The 19,860-nt window shown below is 37.3% G+C and overlaps 1 protein-coding gene across 5 annotated transcripts in view; it reads left to right on the top strand.

Annotated features, from left to right (window-relative positions):
• LOC114648704 (metabotropic glutamate receptor 1-like) overlaps positions 1 to 19,860 on the top strand; it is a 384,098-nt gene that overhangs the window by 130,269 nt on the left and 233,969 nt on the right. The window lies entirely within an intron of this gene.

Genomic DNA, 19,860 nt, shown 5'->3' with positions numbered 1-19,860 from the left:
CCTAAACATAAATTTGATGTGAAGTTATTCAACAGATGACCAAGTAAGTTGGGGCCTCAGACTCCAACCAGCTTCACTTCATTCAGTTACTTAACTTGAAGCCAATTCTTGTTGCTAATTAAACCCGTTATTTAATTTCATGGTGCTCATTCTGCCATGGCAGACATTTCCAAAACTGTTGATTTTCTTTTTTAAGAGTGATGTCAAAATGTTTTGTGGACCTGATCAGATCAACATTACTGAGGCCTTCACCTTCTTTATTTTCAGTTATTGCATGATGGACGCAGGTTGCAGCTTATGTGTTGGTACATTTTGTGTCTTAATATTGTTTGGTTGCTAATTAATTAAAAAATAAATAATTAAGGGGCCTGAGTCTTAAGTTGTGCATCAACTAAAATTAAGGCAAAGAGTTAATCAGCAGCAAAATCTGGTCAATAATTAAGAAAAGGGTTAGAATGAAAACCTGTAGCTACAGTAGCTGTCCAGGACTGGAGTTGGATACCCCTGGACTAGTGTACCAAATGCTAGTCTAAAATCAACATTCAAAATAACTTTTAATACACCTTTTACATTTTGAACCTCAATAGGAGGTGCTTTACAAGCACAGTGCTGTTCTTTTTCTATTTACATGTACAATTTTCAACTTGAGGCTCACACAAGTGAAGTAACTTTGAGTCAAAGACTGAACCAGAAGCCTTCCAGTTTAATGTCCATTAGACCACAGCAAAGAGGCCATTAGATAATTCAAGTGGCGCTTCAAGATGACACCTTCTTCTGTACGACTTAATGCTCGATCTGTGGCTCACAGTCTACTCCACTTTTTTCCTCATTTTTGCCACTCCTAGGTAATAACACAGTGGCTCCAAAACAACATTTTGACCCATAAAATGACTCTTCTAACACTGAAGTGTCAATTCAGATAGTAGGATCTCATGAATTTAATGAAACACCTGAAGCTTGCAATGCAGTCTTACTTTAGTTTATTCACTCAATTAATGAGAGTAAAGATTACACTACACCTGCAGTTTTCATCCAGACATTTTCCATGCTAAAGCCAGTTAAGGTATTTAATATTTCATGTAGCACTTGCCACAGTGTATTCCATCATAGGGCATTCAGTAAAGCATACAAAACTACAACCTAACACTGCAACATAAAATACAAACCATACAATTTGTAAAAATATGTCGTGACTAATAAAGGGGAAACACAACAAACTAATATGTAAAACCATAACACAAGATGACAATGCAGTATAATCAAAATAAGTAGAACCTCTACAGCAAATCCTAATATGACAATACAAGTATGGCTAATTAAGGCAATCAGTGATTTGAACATGGACACTAATGGAGCTTCATGGACAGGCCTGAGATACTGTAAATGGCAGCCACAAAGCTAAATTAACTAAGAACAGAATTACAAATCTTCAGAGTTAAACCACTGTGAAGTCCATAAGCAATTAAATACACTTCATCAAGGTTGGACATACTGTAACTCATTATTACCATTATTTTTGCTCCTCCGATGTACTCCATCACAGGCTGATGACTTTCAGTGTGAAGGGACCTGTTTCTCCATCTCACATCAGTTACCAAAAAGGCTATTTTGATTGACACAGGAACACACATATTTTTTTAAATTTATTTATTAATTTTATTGTAATCATTCCATACATATAGATTAATTCATAACAAGGAAGAATTAAAGACAAATCAAACCCCACCCTTGAGAAGGAGAGCTTAGCTAAAGGAGAATTACTTAGGGCTTTTTAATAGGGCAAAAATAAACAAAAGAAAGGAAGAAATATATATAGGTAAATAAATAAAAAAAAATGGGGAAGGGAAATAAAACGGTAATAATTATTTCTCTTATTCTAAAATATTATTGATTAGATCCTGCCAGGTTTTGAAAAAATTCTGTACAGATCCTCTAACTGAGAATCTGATTTTTTCCAATTTCAAATAATATAAAACCTCAGTTTCCCACTGACTTATCAGAGAAGAGTTAGGATTCTTCCAATTTAACAAAATAAGTCTGCGTGCCAAAAGTGTAGTGAATGCAATCACCGTTTGCTTGTCCTTCTCTGTTTCAAGTCCGTCTGGAAGAACCCCAAACAGAGCTGTTAATGGGTTAGGAGGAATTGTGACCCCAAGGCTGTCTGAAAGGCACTTAAAAATTTTGGTCCAAAATGATGTTAGTTTGGTGCAGGCCCAAAACATGTGACCCAGTGAGGCAGGAGCTTGGTTTCAGTGTTCACAGGTTGGATCCTGCCCTGGAAACATTTTGGACAGTTTTAAGCGAGACAGATGAGCTCGATATATAATTTTTAGTTGAATAATTCTATGCTTTGCACATACGGAGCTCGAGTGAATTCTCTGCATTGCTACCTTCCACTCCTTTTCTGATATATTGATTAAGAGATCTTTTTCCCAATGTCCTCTTGGGTCTTTGAAAGGTGGGGACTCTAATAAGATTTTATATAATGCGGAAATGGTGTTTATTTCCTCAAAATTAAGCAGTATTTTTTCCAGCATGGCAGAGGGTACGAGGTGAAGAAAATCGGACAGTTTCTGTTTGACAAAGTTTCTAATTTGAAGATAGTGTAAGAAATGTGTAGCTGGGAGGTTGAATTTGGAACGTAATTGTTCAAAAGATGCAAATATGTTGTCTATATAAAGATCTCTGAGCATTTTAATCCCAAATATTTTCCAGGTATTAAAAATTGGATATGTTTGTGAGGGTTGAAAGAGATGGTTCTCTTGCAGAGGTGCCACGGATAAAAGATTTTCCATCTTAAAATGCTTTCTAAGTTGGTTCCATATTCTGAGTGAGTTAAGCACAATTGGGTTATTAGTATATTTGCGATAACTTGTATTTATTGGAGTGCAGACCAAGCCTGTGTATGTTCATTTTTTTGTGTCCAGGTTTTTATGGCTTTTATGTTTGCTGCCCAGTAATAAAACTAAAAATTAGGTAAAGCCATGCCACCTGCTGCCTGAGGTCTTTGTAAGGTCGCTCTTCGGATACGTTGGTGTTTTGAGTTCCAAATGAATGAGGTTATTGTTGAATCTAATTGTTTAAAAAACGAATTATTGATATATATTGGAATGTTTTGAAATAATAAAAGAAGTTTAGGTAGGATATTCATCTTAACAACGTTAATTCTTCCGGCTAGAGTGAGATGAAGGGTTGACCATCTATGCAAGTCTTGCTTAATTTTTTCCATACAGACGGCAAAATTTTGTTGATAAAGAGCTTTATGTTTACTTGTGATATTTACCCCTAGGTATTTAAACTGATCTGCTATGGTAAAAGGTAGGGTGTCCAATCTAATATTATATGCTTGTGAATTCACTGGAAAGAGTATACTTTTATTCAGATTAATTCTGAGACCAGATATCTTTTGAAATTCTGTGAGTGCTGTTAAAACTGCAGGCACAGTGTTTTCTGAGTCTGATATATATAAAACCATATCATCTGCATATAGAGAGATTTTCTGTTCCAGTCCTTGTCTGATAATCCCCTTTATCTGATAAGAATTTCGACAGTGAACCGCCAGTGGTTCAATGGCGATTGCAAACAGCAGTGGTGACAAGGGACATCCTTGTCTGGTGCCACATTCTAGCTTAAAGTAGTCTGAACAAATGTTGTTAATACAAACTAAAGCTTCTGGATTGGTATACAGTAGATCACGCACAAATATTCGGGCCAAACCCAAATTTCTCCAATGCAGTGAAAAGGTAGTTCCATTCAATAAAATCAAATGCTTTTTCTGCGTCTAATGATAGTAATATCTCTGAGCTGTTTGATTTTGCTGGTGAATATATTACATTAAACAGGCGTCGGAGATTGGAAGATAGGTGTCGGCCTTTAATAAATCCAGTTTGATCCTGTGATATTACCGAGGGCAGCACTTTCTCCATCCTTCTAGCTAGAATTTTTGAGAGTATCTTAACATCATTATTCAGGAGTGAAATGGGTCTATATGATGCACATTGTAACAAGTCCTTATTTTGTTTAGGAAAGACGGTGATTAATGCTTGACAAAATGTTTGAGGTAGTATTTGGTTGTCTCTAGCTTCTGTAAATGTTGCCAATAAGAGGGGAGCTAGCTGAGTGGAGAATTTCTTATAAAATTCTACAGGGTAACCATCAGGGCCTGCTGATTTCCCGTTTTGAAGTGATTTTATAGCATCTAGTAATTCTGTTAGCGTCAGAGGTTTATCCAGTTCCTCAGCGCTTAAAGCATCTATTTGTGATGTCTGTAATGTATCCAGAAGTGCATTAGATTGTGTGTTGTCTTCTTTGAACTCAGTAGAAAATAAGGATTTATAATAATCTCTAAATGTGTGCATTATATTTTTATGGTCAGTGATTTCTTCTCCATTCTTGTTGGTGATTACTGGTATTGCATTGTGAACTTCTTGTTTGTGAATTTGTTGAGCTAAAAGCTTATTAGCTTTTTCTCCATGTTCATAGTAATGATGTCTTGACTTATAAATAAGTTGTTCAGTTTCTTTAGTTGTCAAGATGTTGAGTTCTGTATGCAGGGCCTGCCTTTTCCTATGAAGAGCCTCACTTGGACGCCTGGCTTGTTCTTCATCTATGCTAGTAATTTTGCTTCTTAGATCTGACAGTTTCTTGGTTTCTAATTTATTTCTGTGGGAAAAATATGAACACACATATTTTCATTATGTCCCCCGTGTGGATCTTCTTTCCAAGCCGCATAGATGATAAATGATAGTGAATGTGATAATGAATAATGAATTCATTATGATATAAATAATAATGATAATGATAATGAATGTGAATTTTCCCTTGGGATTAATAAAGTATCTATCTATCTATCTATCTATCTATCTATCTATCTATCTATCTATCTATCTATCTATCTATCTATCTATCTATCTATGATGTTAGCCTTGCAAGCTACAGTATCTTTTTGAAACATTTCATAGGCTACTATGTCCTTTCTCAAATATGGCAATGAAAAAAATGCACAACAGGTCACACAATGTGCAACTTTACATTTAAATTTATTTGCTAGGCAGATGCTTTTATCCAAAGCGACTTACAAAAGAGGTAAACATAATTGAGCAACATTAGGCTAGGGCCTGTTTGTTTTGCAAGTGTAATAGGACAGGTAACAAAAGTTGATTGACACAAGTGAAAAGATGTAAAAACTACTAAATTAACAAACACTAACAATCAACAAATCATCCAACAGTATGAAAGATCACAGACTAAGTTTTTTGGTTTTTTCCTTCAATCAGTTAGATATTCACAGAGCAGATGGGTTTTCAATTGCTTCTTAAATACATTGAAGGAGTCAGTAGTTCGGATGGAGGTGGGAAGCTTGTTCCACCAACTAGGAACTACACAAGAAAAGAGTCTGGATTAAGATGATATCACGCAGAGGTGGCCACATCAGATGCTGTTCCCCGGCAGACCTGAGAGGGCGAGAAGGAGCATAGCACTTCACCAGTGTCTTCCATATACACAGGAGCTAACCCATTGACTACTCTATAGGCAAGCACCAGGGATTTCAGCTTAATTTTTGCTGCTACAGGGAGCCAATGTATCAACCTCAAGAGAGGAGTGACATCGGCTGGTTCAATGGTCTGGTCTTGCAGATGTTGTACAGTGCGAACCTACATGAACAAGAAACAGAAGAAATGTGGTCAGAAAAAAGATAGCTGCTTATCATTAACCACCCCAAGGTTGCGTACTGACCTGGCAGGTGTTACAAACAGCGAGCCAAGCTGTAAAGAGAAGGGACATTGAACAAACTGACTGACCAGGATCACATGAAGCTCAGCTTTTGCCACTTTGCGCTGTAGATGGTTGTCCTTCATCCAGACTGAGATATCAATAAGACATGCAGAGACTCTATCTGATATGTTGTCCTCAGGAAGGGATGATGGGTTCAGCTGTGTATCATCAGCATTGCACTGATAAGAGAACCCATGGGATAGGATGATGGAGCGCAGTTTCTATTCATTTGTCCTTCCATCCATTATTGAATATATTTGTTTTGATATATTGGACAAGATGGCATTTGTGTTCTTAAAAACGTAAATATACTGCCTAACTGAAGACAGTTACTAGTCTACATGTGCTGAAAGTTTTTTTTAAACCTATACTAGGGGGCTTCGCCCCCTGCTTGCATCGCTCACCAACCCCCCCAGCCTGCGCTACTCGCCAGCCACTTCACGTCTCTGCCTCACACGTGTGTGGATTTCACTTTTACCAAACAACAAATCTTTTAATTCTCGAGGATACGCCTCTTCGTTGGGAAGAAACACTTTTCCCTGATGGCAACATGAATTAGACAATTTGCAAGTCTCTGACTTAAAGTTTAAATCCGAACAATATCTACATACTTCTGCCATATTACCTACTGTATGTCCATATATTCGATCTCTTTTCCCTGTTCTGTTATTTCACCGAGTAATAACTTCTGTTTGTTTGCGCTAATGTGATCTTTATTATAATTTTTTTGAGAATTTTTGTATTTTCATTATCTCAAACCAGCTTTGCAAGTGTATCGCGCCAGCATTTTTGAACCACTTTACGACATTCTACTTTGTCATCTACTCTTTGTCTTTTATTTCCGGCCCCAGGCGTGGTTAAATCTCTTGGCAAAAAGTCTGGTCTCATGGAATGTAAAAGTATCTCTCTGAAAAAGTCTTGTCTAGGTCCAGGATTTTTTTATATAATAGAGAAATGTTCGATGTCTTCCATCATTAGACGAAAATGCCCCACATCCCACATGCTTTACACTCAGTGGTGGAATGGTATACTTCTAATGCAGATGATAATGAGACTCAGAAGCTATTTGGGAACTATTAAAGGCACAATAAGAAACTGTTATGTAAAAAGAAAAAGTAATCACGTTTGATACAAACGGAGCAGCTTAAATCAGGGCAGGCAGGTCCATCAACAGATGACAGAACACTACAACAGTCTGCCCTAGTGGCAGCCCGTACAGTTCAGTTACATCTTGTTCAGTCTTTTATGCTTTTATTTAATTGCTTGGGTCTCTGTCTGCCTCACGACAGCCGCTGTTGCTAAGCATTTCCTTCTCCATTAGAAAATATCTTGCTGCCTTTTGTATGTGGTGCTTCTGCAATTTGGACCAGAAAGGGAGATCATTAAGCATCTCTGGTCTGACACTTCTAGACCTCCAAAATCCCCCTCAGAAGCTGTTTTTAATGCAAAAGGTATATTTTAAAGAGAAGCCAACATATTTGTTTTAAATGTAATTTGAAATTTCCTATTAAATTACGACACTTTTAAATAAATACTATGTATGGAATTAAATTAGAGAAAGTAAAAAGCTATTTGTCTCTTTTTGCTGTACCAATATGGTCAGATCCTTGGGAAACATATGTTTCAGATTAAATGAATTCATGCTGCAACTTTATTCTGTACTTTGAATTAAGGGAGACAGCAATTTAGTGTTTAAGATAGTCCGTTATTTGGCCACATAGGCAGAGTATAGCCATACAAGAATTTCTGGTAATACCTGAGAATGTGGGCTTACTTAGGTTTATCGATTAGCTACTGCTATAAAAAGATGCTTAACAAATGTACTGCTTGACTTTACTAAGACTAGCAAAGCACCAACTTTAAAATACGGGCTACCTGTGGTGTGTTTGTTAGCCAATTCACACTACTGTATGTAACAGCAGCTTGATAATGGCATTGTCCATGTTACATGGCTTAACGTCACTGAGAGGTGCACTGTAAAGCCACTTTATTCTAAAGTGTTAAATCCTTCTATTCAGTTTGGTAATCCTGACACTACACAGATGTAAAGAATACAGCAATGGGAAAAGATGGGAATGCATAGGCTTAGGCTACGCTATTTAAGCCTGCCATAAAGTTGGGAGTGGAATCCATTGAGTGTTAAATACCGAAAGAATATTTCTTTTTTCATATTTCTCTAATTCATTGTATGATAAAGTAAAGTTCTGAAAAGGCATTTCAGAAAGGCAAGTAATTTAATAAGATGAGAGGAATATTCATCATTTAGTCAGTAAATAGCTTATTCCATTAGCTGGATAAAAATGTAATAAAAATGAAACAAAAGACAAGGTTGCTGCCCAGGAAGTTTGTAGTACTGAATGCCACTACTCGGATAGAAGTACTCAGCTGAGGAAGACAGTAAAGCTGTATTATAATAAGTTGAAATATTTTTGCTATCATTAAGGCACTATTTTAAATAAACTTATAAAAGGTTTTTTTTTTAATTTGTGTATTAAATAAGATAAAATAATAATAATAATAATAATAATAATAATATGCAGTGGATTCAGAAAGCATTCAGACCCTTTCACTTTTTTCACATTTCGCTATGTTGCAGCCTTGTGCTAAAATCGTTTAAATTAACTTTTCCCCAAATCAAGCAATACTCAATACCCCAGGATAACAAAGCGAAAACATAATTTTAGAATTTTTTGCATATTTATTAAAGTTAAAAAAGCATGAAATATCACATTGACACATGTATTCGGGCCTTTCACTCAGTACTGTACATAGTTGAAGCACCTTTGGCTGTGATTACAGCTTGGAGTCTTCTTGGGTATGACACAACAAGCTTTGCACAACTGGATTTCGGATTTTTCTGCCATTCTTCTCTGCAGATCCTCTTAAGCTGTGTCAGGCTGGATGGGGACAGCTATCTTCAAGGTCTTTTAAGAGCTGTTTCATTGAGTTCAAGTCAGGGGCACTGAGTGTGCAACTCAAGGACATTTCCAAAGTTGCCCCTAAGCCAGTCCTGTGCCATCTTTGATTTGGGCTCAGAGACATTATCTTGTTGGAAGACAAACCCTTCTGCTTGGTCTGAGGTTCAGAGCATTCTGGAGCAGGTTTTCATTAAGGATATCTCTATACTTTGGTCGTTTAAGCTTACAATCAACCCTGTCTAATCTCCCAAGCCCTGGCCCTGATTAACAATCCCACAGAATGATATTTCCAGGTATAACAAGCAGTGCCTTATTTACTCCAGACATGACATTAACATTGATTTCATCAGACCAGAGAACCTTGTTTCTTACAGTCTGATGGTCCTTTAAGGTGCCTTTTTGTAAACTCCAACTGGGCTTCCATGCGTCTTTTACTGAAGAGGGTTTTTTATCTGGCCACTCTGTCATAAAGCCCAGATCAGTGGAGTTTCGCAGTGATGTTTGTAATTCTTTAAGTTAATCCCATCTTCATACAAGTTCTCTGGAGCTCAGCCAGGGTGTCTGTCAGGTTCTTGGTCTGGTCTCTTGCCATGGCCTTCTGGTCTTTGCTCTGATACACATTGTCAGCTGTGGGACCTTATAAAGACAGGCTCTGGCCTTTCCTAATCGTGTCCAATCAACTGAATTGACCTCAGGTGGACTCCAAACATGATGTAGAAATATCTCAATGATGAACAATAGAATGAGTTGCCACCGAGCCAAATTTCAAGTGTCGTAGCAAAGGGTTCAGTTACTTGTGTTCGTGTAATACTTTTGTCTTTTTTATTTTTAATACATTTTTAAACATACGTAAAAGCTTGCTTTCAATTTGTCATTCTGGGGAATTGCAACATAGCAAAATGTGAAAAAAGTGAGTGGGTCTGAATACTTTCAAACCTAATGTATTAATTGCACCCAAACTCACTCATGCAGGTCCATTCATGATTCCCCATTCAATCTTATATACATGTCTTTGAGAAATGGGAGGAAACTGGAGTACCCACAGAGGAACTGAGAGAACATGCATGCACCCTAAGAGGCTGGGATTCAAAACAGCCTCCTGGAGCTATGAAGAAGTGGCATTATCTACTAGGCCATCATGTTACCCTCCTTGTTAATAAACTGGATTGGCAGTCAACCTGCATCAGGGGCTCTATCCACAGGAAAGCAAAAATATATTAACACATGATTATTGCTCTGCTCTTGATTTAATAATGGCACTCCTACAAATATGTTGTGTACTCTTCCCCAATGACTTTAAGGTCTTTTGACAGGGACTTACGTCACTTGACTTGGTGCCAAATTATTAAATTGATTTGGATAAACTTCAAATCTTCTATCAAAAACAAGCCACCAACAGGCTCTTCACAAGCTTGACTGAGCAATGACTGCTTCTCATAAGGTGTCCCACCAGGCTTATGATTTTGAATTTTAGAATTTACATAATTTTAAGTGCATATAAACTGCCTGGGAGTTTTGAATTGTTTAAGTTTTAGGGAAAATCAAAGCAGTGTTTTTCTTTTTTTTTTTTAATTATTAAAGCTGTGTGAGGTATTAATTAAAACGAGTAACTGGAAGGCAGGAAGCCAGACTGAAGACATGGCCATCTGCCTGGCTTTAATAAAATAAATTCACCATTGAATAAGGGTTGATTTATACCTGGAGATCTAGCACACATAGTCTCATTTTTAAAAAGAAGATGCAGCTCAGTGTTGTTCTGTCAGCAGCACGAGAAAGACAATGATATTTATCCTCCAAGTCCCGACTGCACTTAAGTGGCTGTCTGTCTGCAGGTCTGCTATAAATATCTGGCTTAATGAGGTGATAGCTTTCAATTAGGAACCAAGACAGATCAGGTGCTCTAATTGAGGAGTTGTGACACAAATGGATCTTTTGTACAGCAATAGTAAATGTTTTCTGTAATCGAGAAGTAAATGATTGCCAAAAAATTGGGTTTTAATTTAGCAACTGTGAATAATTTAATTTTATTATCACAGCTGTTCCACTGAGGAGACATTTTTCTATATGGATAACAATGCAATGATAGTGATGATGGAGAATAAGCTTCTTTGAGAAGACATGTATTTATAAGCAAATACTGAAAAAGGGTAGTCCTAGGAAAAGGTGGGCACACATATTCAGAAAACATTTCTAGTGTGAGACAATTTTCAGTTCCTTTTCACAATGCAAACTTTAAAGTCTCTCTATAAAGGTCATACGAAAAATCTGGAATTATCATGAAATGACTGACCATAATGAAATGCACAGTATCATAACTATTCATTTAATCTGTTTTCTCACTCCTGAATGAAAAAAGATTTTACCTGCCTCATTTTCTTTTTAACAGTTCAGTGCTAGGAAATGGCCAACGAGGACATGCTGTTTTTTTTTTTAAATATGTGATGTTTCTAAATTCTCATGAAAGAGGAAATCCCTGTGGCGGAGGGTCATGCATGACTCCAATGTATATAACAGAGACATTAGCGTGAGTGTTGGCAACTTCATCCAAGAGGTAAAGCACTTTTAAAACATGAACACAAACATCACCCATTAGACCCATAGTGGTTATATGAGAACTACCCCCAACAAAAAATCAATGTGTGATAATATGAAAAAACCAGCTGTCCAAGAAATAGTGCATAAGCATTTACCGCAAAGGGACTCTTTAAAATTGTACAATTCCTCAATCAGGATTACAGTTTTGTAGAGAAACAAAAAATAAAGGAATGTAAACTTCATTAATGTGTTGACATTCTCAGTTCATATTCTTATTATATGATAAACCTAACATGTTTGTACTTTGTACTCTTGTAGAAGGCAACAGATTTCTTTCAGGCTGCCATGCTGCCCAGAACTCACCTTGGCTGACTGTACATTTCATTACATTGAACGTGGGCCCAGGGAGAGAATATCTGCAGGAGTTACTGAAGGGTGTTCTGACTGGGTGGCTTTGGGATTTTGGTATGGACATCCTTGATCCTCCTAGTTATGTAGAATTTGGTCTAATGGTCCTTGCCAGATTATGGTCAGACAGCCTAATTTTGAGCTCTGTGCTATGATAATACAATCAGATGACTGACTCTCCTGTTTTTCTAACCTAAATTTGTTGCTCTGCTTGGTGCTCTCATAAAGTTTTATCCTTTACTGTACTTTGCTAGAGCATCTGAGTATATATATTGTGAAGCTTGCGTCACAAAGTGGCACAAGTTTTCCAAGCAGTAGAAACTTTATTGCTGTTCTGTCAGTTACAAACACAAGTCTCTTGCAGAGGCGATCCGGCCTCACAAGAAACAGATGTCAAACGTGACGCATCAGCCCCATCTCCTGCTCAAAATAACACAAAGTCTTCATCATCCAGGGGAAACTGCAGGCCATTAGCAGCGGCCAGAGCAGAGGGAGTCTGGGGGAAGAGAGACAGGAGAGTGATAGACCTCAGGATGGCCACAGCCATCTGTCTGCAGCCCCGTGCGCCATTTCTTTTCCATTGAAAAACTGTTGGGGTTTCTGAAGGGCCACTGCTTTCCCCTGCGGCAGCAGTTACAATATATACTGCTCAAAAAAATTAAAGGAACATTTTTTAATCAGAGTATAGCATCAATTCAATGAAACTTCTGGGATATTGATCTGGTCAGTAGCAGAGGGAGTTGTTCATCAGTTTCAGCTGCTTGTTGCTGGTTGTTCTGACTGTTTTTACATTGGTTTTGCATTTGGCTACAGTCAGTGTCACTACTGGTAGCATAAGGCGATACCTGGACCCTACAGAGGTTGTACAGATAGTCCAACTTCTCCTGGATGGCACATTAATACGTGCCATTGCCAGAAAGTTTGCTGTGTCTCACAGCACAGTCTCAAGGACCTGACATCCTCTAGTGGGCCCTGTGCTCACTGCCCGGCACTGTGGAGTTCGATTGGCATTTGCCATAGAACAGCAGAATTGGCAGGTCCACCACTGGTGCCCTGTGCTTTTCACAGATGACAGCAGGTTCACCATGAGCACATGTGACAGATGTGAAAGGGTCTGGAGAAGCCGTGGAGAATGTAATGCTGCCTGTAACATCGTTCAGCATGACCGGTTTGGTGTTGGGTCAGTGATAGTCTAGGGAGGCATATCCATGGAGGGATGCACAGACCTCTGTAGGCTAGACAACAGCACCTTGACATGCCATTAGGAATCGAGATGAAATCCTTGGACCCATTGTCAGACCCTATGGTGGTGCAGTGGGTCCTGGGTTCTTCCTGGTGCACGACAATGCCAGGCCTCATGTGGCAAGAGTATGCAGGCAGTTCCTGGAGGATGAAGGAATTGATACCATTGACTGGCCCCCACACTCACCTGACCTTAATCCAATAGAACACCTCTGCGACATTATGTTTCGGTCCATCTGACGCTGCCATGTTGCACCTCAGGCTGTCCAGGAGCTCAGTGATGCCCTGGTCCAAATCTGGGAGGAGATCCCCCAGGACACCATCCGTCGTCTCATTAGGAGCATGCCAACGACATTGTCAGACATGCGTACAAGCACGTGGGGGTTCCATAAAAACTGCTGAGTACGATTTTGAGTTGCTGCAATGAAATATCGGTGAAATAGACTAGCCTGCCGCATCATTTTTACACTTTGGTTTTCGGGGTGTCTTTGAATTCAGCTCTCTGTAGGTTGATAATTGTCATTTCCATCAAATGATGTGGCATCCTTTCGTACCTAACATGTTACCCAGTCCCAGTACAGATATCCAGCATGATTTTATTTACCTTTGAGATGTGATGTGTTTTCAAAGTGTTCCTATTTGACATAGACAGAATAAACAATACAACAGCATAAAGAAGATGAAGTTAAAACTCAAAGGATACAGCAAACAAAGTGCCTACACAAGTGACTGGAGACCTCCACCACAAACCAGGACATATGAACAGGGCTGTTTGCCACCATTTAAATATATGAGAATTTCAAAATGAAACACAACCTTTTACACTCACACTTTAAAATATTTGTAGAGTTATAAACATGTCACAGACTTACTTACATATTACTTTTTCATGTAATATTCAAACTTGACCAACTTAATGTTTTGTTCCATCCTGCCCTGTTGGTATCCATCCCCAGGCAGGATTAATAGGTGGTTATGCACTGCAGCTAGGATATTATAGCATCCTGTACATTACTATAGGCCAGTTACCATCCAAGTGATCTTTCAAAGAATCAAATAGATGGAATTCACTTTTGGTGAGGTCCTGGCAGTGAAGTGCAACTTCCATGCAAAGCACTTTAACAACTCAGGTGTTAGCAGAGGTTACCACAATTCAGTAAAAGTTCAATCATATCCTGTGATGGCCTGAAACATAAACACACATAAATTATGAACATGTAGGTCTGTTTAGACCAGAAGTAATGTAATGCCAAGGACTACTGGTGGAGATTTAACTTTGTGTCTATGAACCAGCAAATGGGAGAAGTGCTGCATCACAGGTGAGTCTCACTAGCATGCCTACAAGGTGTCATGGGTATGTGCCATTTTCTAATATAAGTACATTTGATCACAGTATGACTTAGAGTTGACAGTATTTTGTGATGAGTGTTGCAGATTTTAGAAGTAAGTGAATTTTTGAGTTTAAAAGTTTATTGTATACTCTTTGCTAAATGTCCCTATAGTCAGGAGGGTAGTAGGCTAAAGGCCTAACTATAATTTAGTTAATGTTGGTAAACCTATTATTACAGAGTTATAGGATTTATAGGCTCATTATGTCATTGCATATTCTAAACAACATGCACCATGCCACGACTCTTGGCTGTCATTATTAAGTATGACAGCCTTATTTTGTGGTAAGTGAAAAAAATGTGAGGTGAGTGGGTTTACTAGGAGTTGTAGGGTTTAAGGTGCATGCATGTTAAGATTCATTGTATTTTACGGAGGTGGCTTGCAGGTAAGGTGTATGATATACTGCAGGCCTTTCTTATGGAACACTGCAATGGTCATTTTCAGAGGGTTACTACTAATTCTCCTTTTTTGCTACCAGTGCTGTTTTGTATCTTTTCTATATGATGAAATATCAGGCATGTGTGTAAAGCAGTTAATCACTAGTAAACAATGAATAGCAAATCCTACATTGTATAATGTAATCTGTTACAAGCCAATAAGAGTGAAAAAATCAACCTATGAGTCACAACTATTTCTTTTGATATGCTAGTATACTTTAAAAATATGAATATGGTAATTTTTAGCAGCTTAGGCTTTCTTGGAAAATTAGGTTTAAATATAGGTCATGCTGTTTCTGAGTGGCTTGTATAGCTTTACAGTTTCCATTATTAGTCTCTTTGCTTTGCAACATAATGTCTCTTAGTTAAAATTGAATCTTACCTGGAATAATGCCAAGTAAGACAGTTTTCATCAATACAGCCTTTTCATGTTCTTTGTATTGATTACCTGTAGGTGTCAGTCATAGTGTCATGTCCAAAGCACTGTTCTTCTGAGGATACATGAAGTGACTCACAGGACTGCTAGATATCTGCTTTCATTCTATAAATGTTCTCATTGTTGTGACAAATACCTTGTACTGTATATATGGATATAAAAAGAGATGTCAGTATGTAGCAGGAATACGTTTTCATAATTTGTAGAAATTTTCCAGTGCCACATTTTGTATCCTAGTATGACAACTGAAGCTTCCACTGTTTTATGAAGTAAATCTGTTCCCGAAAACCCATTTGTAAGGTGAACTTTCATAACACAAACACCTAATTAGGATTCATTTAAAAGAAACACATTTTTAAGTGTTCCCTGGCCTCAAAAATGACCCTCATTTTTGTTTAAATAATACTGAAATACATGAAAATGACAGAATTGGTCCAATAATCATGTAAACATCAGTCAGCAAAACAAATCCTAATAAGACATTGCCCTTCATTAAACAACCAGAATTTATTAAAAAAGGCTTAATGTTACAAATGGCTGTCTGTTTTTAAATCACGTTGTGCATTTATGAACCTCTGTTCACAGGAAATTCCTTAAATCACTCTTTCTTTGTATGTCTTGTTGTCTTTCTTCATCTGACTTTCTAGCATTCAAATCCCTCTTTCTTTGTGCTTCTTGTTTCCTCTTTTCTTCGTAGTACTAGGGTGTTGTACCGTGTTAGCCATTATGAATGTAGTGAAAAGCCAAGCAAAATGACACCTTTCATTGGCTAACTAAAAAGATTACAATATGCAAGCTTTCGAGGCAACTCAGGCCCCTTCTTCAGGCAAGATCTTACATTCAAAGCTTGCATATTGTAATCTTTTTAGTTAGCCAATAAAAGGTGTCATTTTGCTTGACTTTTCACTCTGTTCTTTGGAAATTGTTGCCCTCTTGTGGACACTGGGCAACATGATACCCAGACACACAGACATACACCGCACGTTTTAGTATCTTACACTGGCCACTTGCCTTTGTTCATCGGACATTTCTACTCTCTTCTGGATGCTGGACGACATTACGCTCAGGCAAGGGCACTGACGCAAGACGGATTGACATCTTATTGATTTATATAAATAAACAAATGTTTAATAAACCTGTGTACCCATTCCTTATCACTTTTAGTTTTACATTCAAAGGATTGTTCTTTCAATCTTTCTTGTCTTTTCCCAACTATTTTACAAGTGTTTTTGGGGCCATGATGGTCAGAATTATTTGAGAGACCTGTGAGGAACACGCATGACTAGTTGAGTGAAAAAAAGCATTTTGTTATGTATCAATCTACATGTGTATATTTTATTGCTGTTTTGTATTATCATGTACCATATTTTTATGTATTTCCTGTTACGTCTATTATTATGTACTGTCCTTTTAAATGTGCCTATGTTCTTTGTTAGTGGTTCCCCAAGAATTGGGGCCACCCTGATATCACCACTATTGAGTCTCCCTCTGGCTATGTAAGCCAAAGAAACAGAAGCTGATCCTTGAAGTTTCTGGAAGGAGTTAAGGTATTATTATTTTTGAATATGGATTTTGCTGTTTTTTCAAACATTTTTCTCTCTTTATTAGATTCTGTTTTCTGGATAGCGTTTGGGACTTATTTGCTTGAGGATTGCTTTTTGGAAAACTCATTATTCCTCTTTCAAGCACCTTTTGTGACCAATAATCCTTTATGCCTTTTCCTCACAAGCCATAATTTTTATGGTTTCTTGTCCTTGTGAGGCATTTTGGGAGTGTTTAGATTTTTATTGAACTATTAAGCCAGTTTTCCACACTTTAAGCCTAGCAAAGGTGAAGCCTGCAGGTAAATTTCTGGGGTAAGCTGTTCTGGGTTGAGTCTGTTCTTGGCTGGCTAGTGAAGATCTTGGCCTGCTTTAAGCTGTTTTGTATAGACCTCAAACCCCTTTTTCCCATGTTTAGGTCTCCAATTCACAACACCAGTGGCCACAAGGACACATTAGCTAAATTATGGAGACTGTGATTGTGTGTCTCCGATATCCCGTCCAACTCCAAACATCTAGGTCTGAATCATAAACAGCAAGGTGTATTTAAAATAACTGTGAAGGTAATCAGATGCTAGCATAGCCAGTACGCACTTGAAATATATTCTTCATTGTGGTACATAAAATAAAAAAGGATATTAAAAGACTTTCTTTGTAAAAGTAAATTTAGGGACAGGGTCAAAACTAACATTTCATTTAGCTCAAGCCCCCAGCACTGCTATACCAATGTACCATCCCAGAGGAATGCAATATAAATTCAAAGTACTAACTGAAAGGTCAAACGTTTTCATGCCAAGTACTGTAGAAACTTTCCAGTTAGAGACATACTGCTAAACTAAATTATGTACTGTTGGAAAGACATACATGACCACACAGGAAAAAATGGGATTAACAATACTGTAATAATAAGTAGAGAGAAAGAATAAGTCTTAAAAGAGTGTTCTCAGCAAGAAGGCTGAAGTCACTATGCTCTGCGATCCTCAGTCTGTTTGTTGTATTTTGGTCAGGGTGTTCAAATTTCTCTTTTTATGTCTGTTTTGTTCATTTTTATGCTAACATTGTTGATCATTTAGTTTGTTAATGTATAAATATATTTTTCTATGATCTAATGTTTTTGTTGTTCCTCCAAGAGGCGGGGTCACCTGTCTATCACTGTCAAGGCTCTGCCCTCCACCCTATAAAGGCTAAGGAAAACCCACAGTCCCCTGCAGTTCATTAATTGCACTCATGGTGTTGGTGGGTTCTAGTACCTTATGGTTTGTGTTTGATTTATTGCTGAATTTTTTGGTGCAGTGTTCTGGATTTGTCCATTGGAACCTGTTTGCCTTGGATTGCTTTTGTCTGTTCAGACATACTGTACCCTGCTGTGCCTTTTGTACTCTTCATGGCTTTACGGTTTCAGGGCATTTTTATTTATAAAGATTCTACATCTGCACTTTTGTGACTAGCAGGGGTTTGACAGTCCACCCTCCAGTGATCATTTTTGAAATATATTGGGACTTTTGTGCTAAGGAACCCCCAAGTTTACAACACTCTTTTCATGTATGGTACAGTAAAATGCAAAGAACAAATCTTGTGGAAATTTTTTTTTTTTTTTTCTAAAATGAAACTGTTCTCAGTCCTTTTGCTATATAGCACCTTTTAAATCAATGTGTAGCTCTGAAAGTATCAAAAATTCCATATGTAGAAATGACTGAATAAAGGTTGAACAGCAGTACCAAATGTATGAAGAGTTGTCAAGGGCATAATAATACTGTAAAATATCTAAACTTAATGTCACAACTGAAAAAGGTCAAGCATTAAATGGTCTAGAAAAATGGTATTATTGAAGTTAGATTTGAATGTGGTAACTCAGCGAATAATCCACACCTGGACATCTTGCTGGTGTTTTTGGCCTTGGTTACCTATTAAAATCCAAGATGTACAGTATAAACATCAGTTAAAAGGTGTTGATGAAAAGCATTTGTGTGTTATCCATACAGTATGTATATTCATATTTATCTGTCAATGTGTTTAATTTTGGGTAGACCTGATAGTTTTGAATTAAATTAAACTGACAGCCAATGGGGTGTTTTCACAAAGCTTCCCTAACTCTCTGCAACAGCATCAAACTAATCTAAAGTGACGGAGGCTCAGAATTTTGTTTATTACAAATGCCAAAGGTGTCAAGAGTGCATCATTATTTCGGTGTCTTTGGCCACTAATGGATTAGTATATGACATGCCAACAAAACAATGGAATGGCCTGATTCTGTAGGTCTCACTCCGTGGTTTTGTTTTTTGGCGTCCTTACGGTGCCACCTAAATACTATTTTAGGTTTTTTCAGCCCCTGTAGTTTCGCAGAGGCGTTAGTTGCCCACTAGCTGTTTTTCCTATGCTTTTGTGATTTGATTTTGAAGTGTTTTGTAGTCTTAGACCTTTAAGTTTAGATTTAATGGACTTTGTACCTCTCTGCTTTGTTCTTAGATTTTGGATTTTTGTTATTTGGATATTTGGATTTTGTTCCTCTTTATTTAATTATTATTGTTTTTCATGCTTTTTAAGTTTTTCTTTTTTTTCTTAATTTAGAATTTCTTTTGTATTTCTGTGATAAAGAATTTTGCATTTAATTTTACATTTTGTAATTTTGTTTCTTAAAACTTTGTACTTTTTGGTGTTTTTTGATGATTTACCCTTTTTGTTTCTTTTGAAATTGCTTTTGTATTTTCTTTTATTTAATAAATTTAACAATTAAAATTTCTCTTTTTTTTGGCAGTCTTTTATGCCAGTTTGACTCTTTTAGTATTTGTTTTGAGGCAATTCAAAAAGCAATGCAACAATTAACATTGGTGCCTAACAAAACTGTTCTATCTGCATCTGCTGGTAGATACTTTATTTCTGTTTAATCTTTCTCTTGTTTTGGTCAGAATTTTTTGTTTTTAGTCATCATTAACTCTGGCTCCAATATCTTGGCCTTGGAAGTGACTTAGCAGCAATAGATTCTTTCTTTCTTTCTTTCTTTCTTTCTTTCTTTCTTTCTTTCTTTCTTTCTTTCTTTCTTCCAGTAGTTTGGAATGCACTAGGAGTGATTGTGCTTTTTATCCGTTATCATTTTCTATCTATGAAAATGTACAATTGTAGCCTCCAATGAATGATGCCACTGTGCATCACTTTTAATGTGCTATTCTACAATTTTTATT

The sequence above is a fragment of the Erpetoichthys calabaricus genome, chromosome 3 (assembly GCF_900747795.2).
Source record: "Erpetoichthys calabaricus chromosome 3, fErpCal1.3, whole genome shotgun sequence".
In the NCBI taxonomy this organism is placed as follows: Eukaryota; Metazoa; Chordata; class Cladistia; order Polypteriformes; family Polypteridae; genus Erpetoichthys; species Erpetoichthys calabaricus.
Note: the sequence above shows the minus strand (reverse complement) of the source record. Positions and strands in the feature narration are given on the sequence as shown.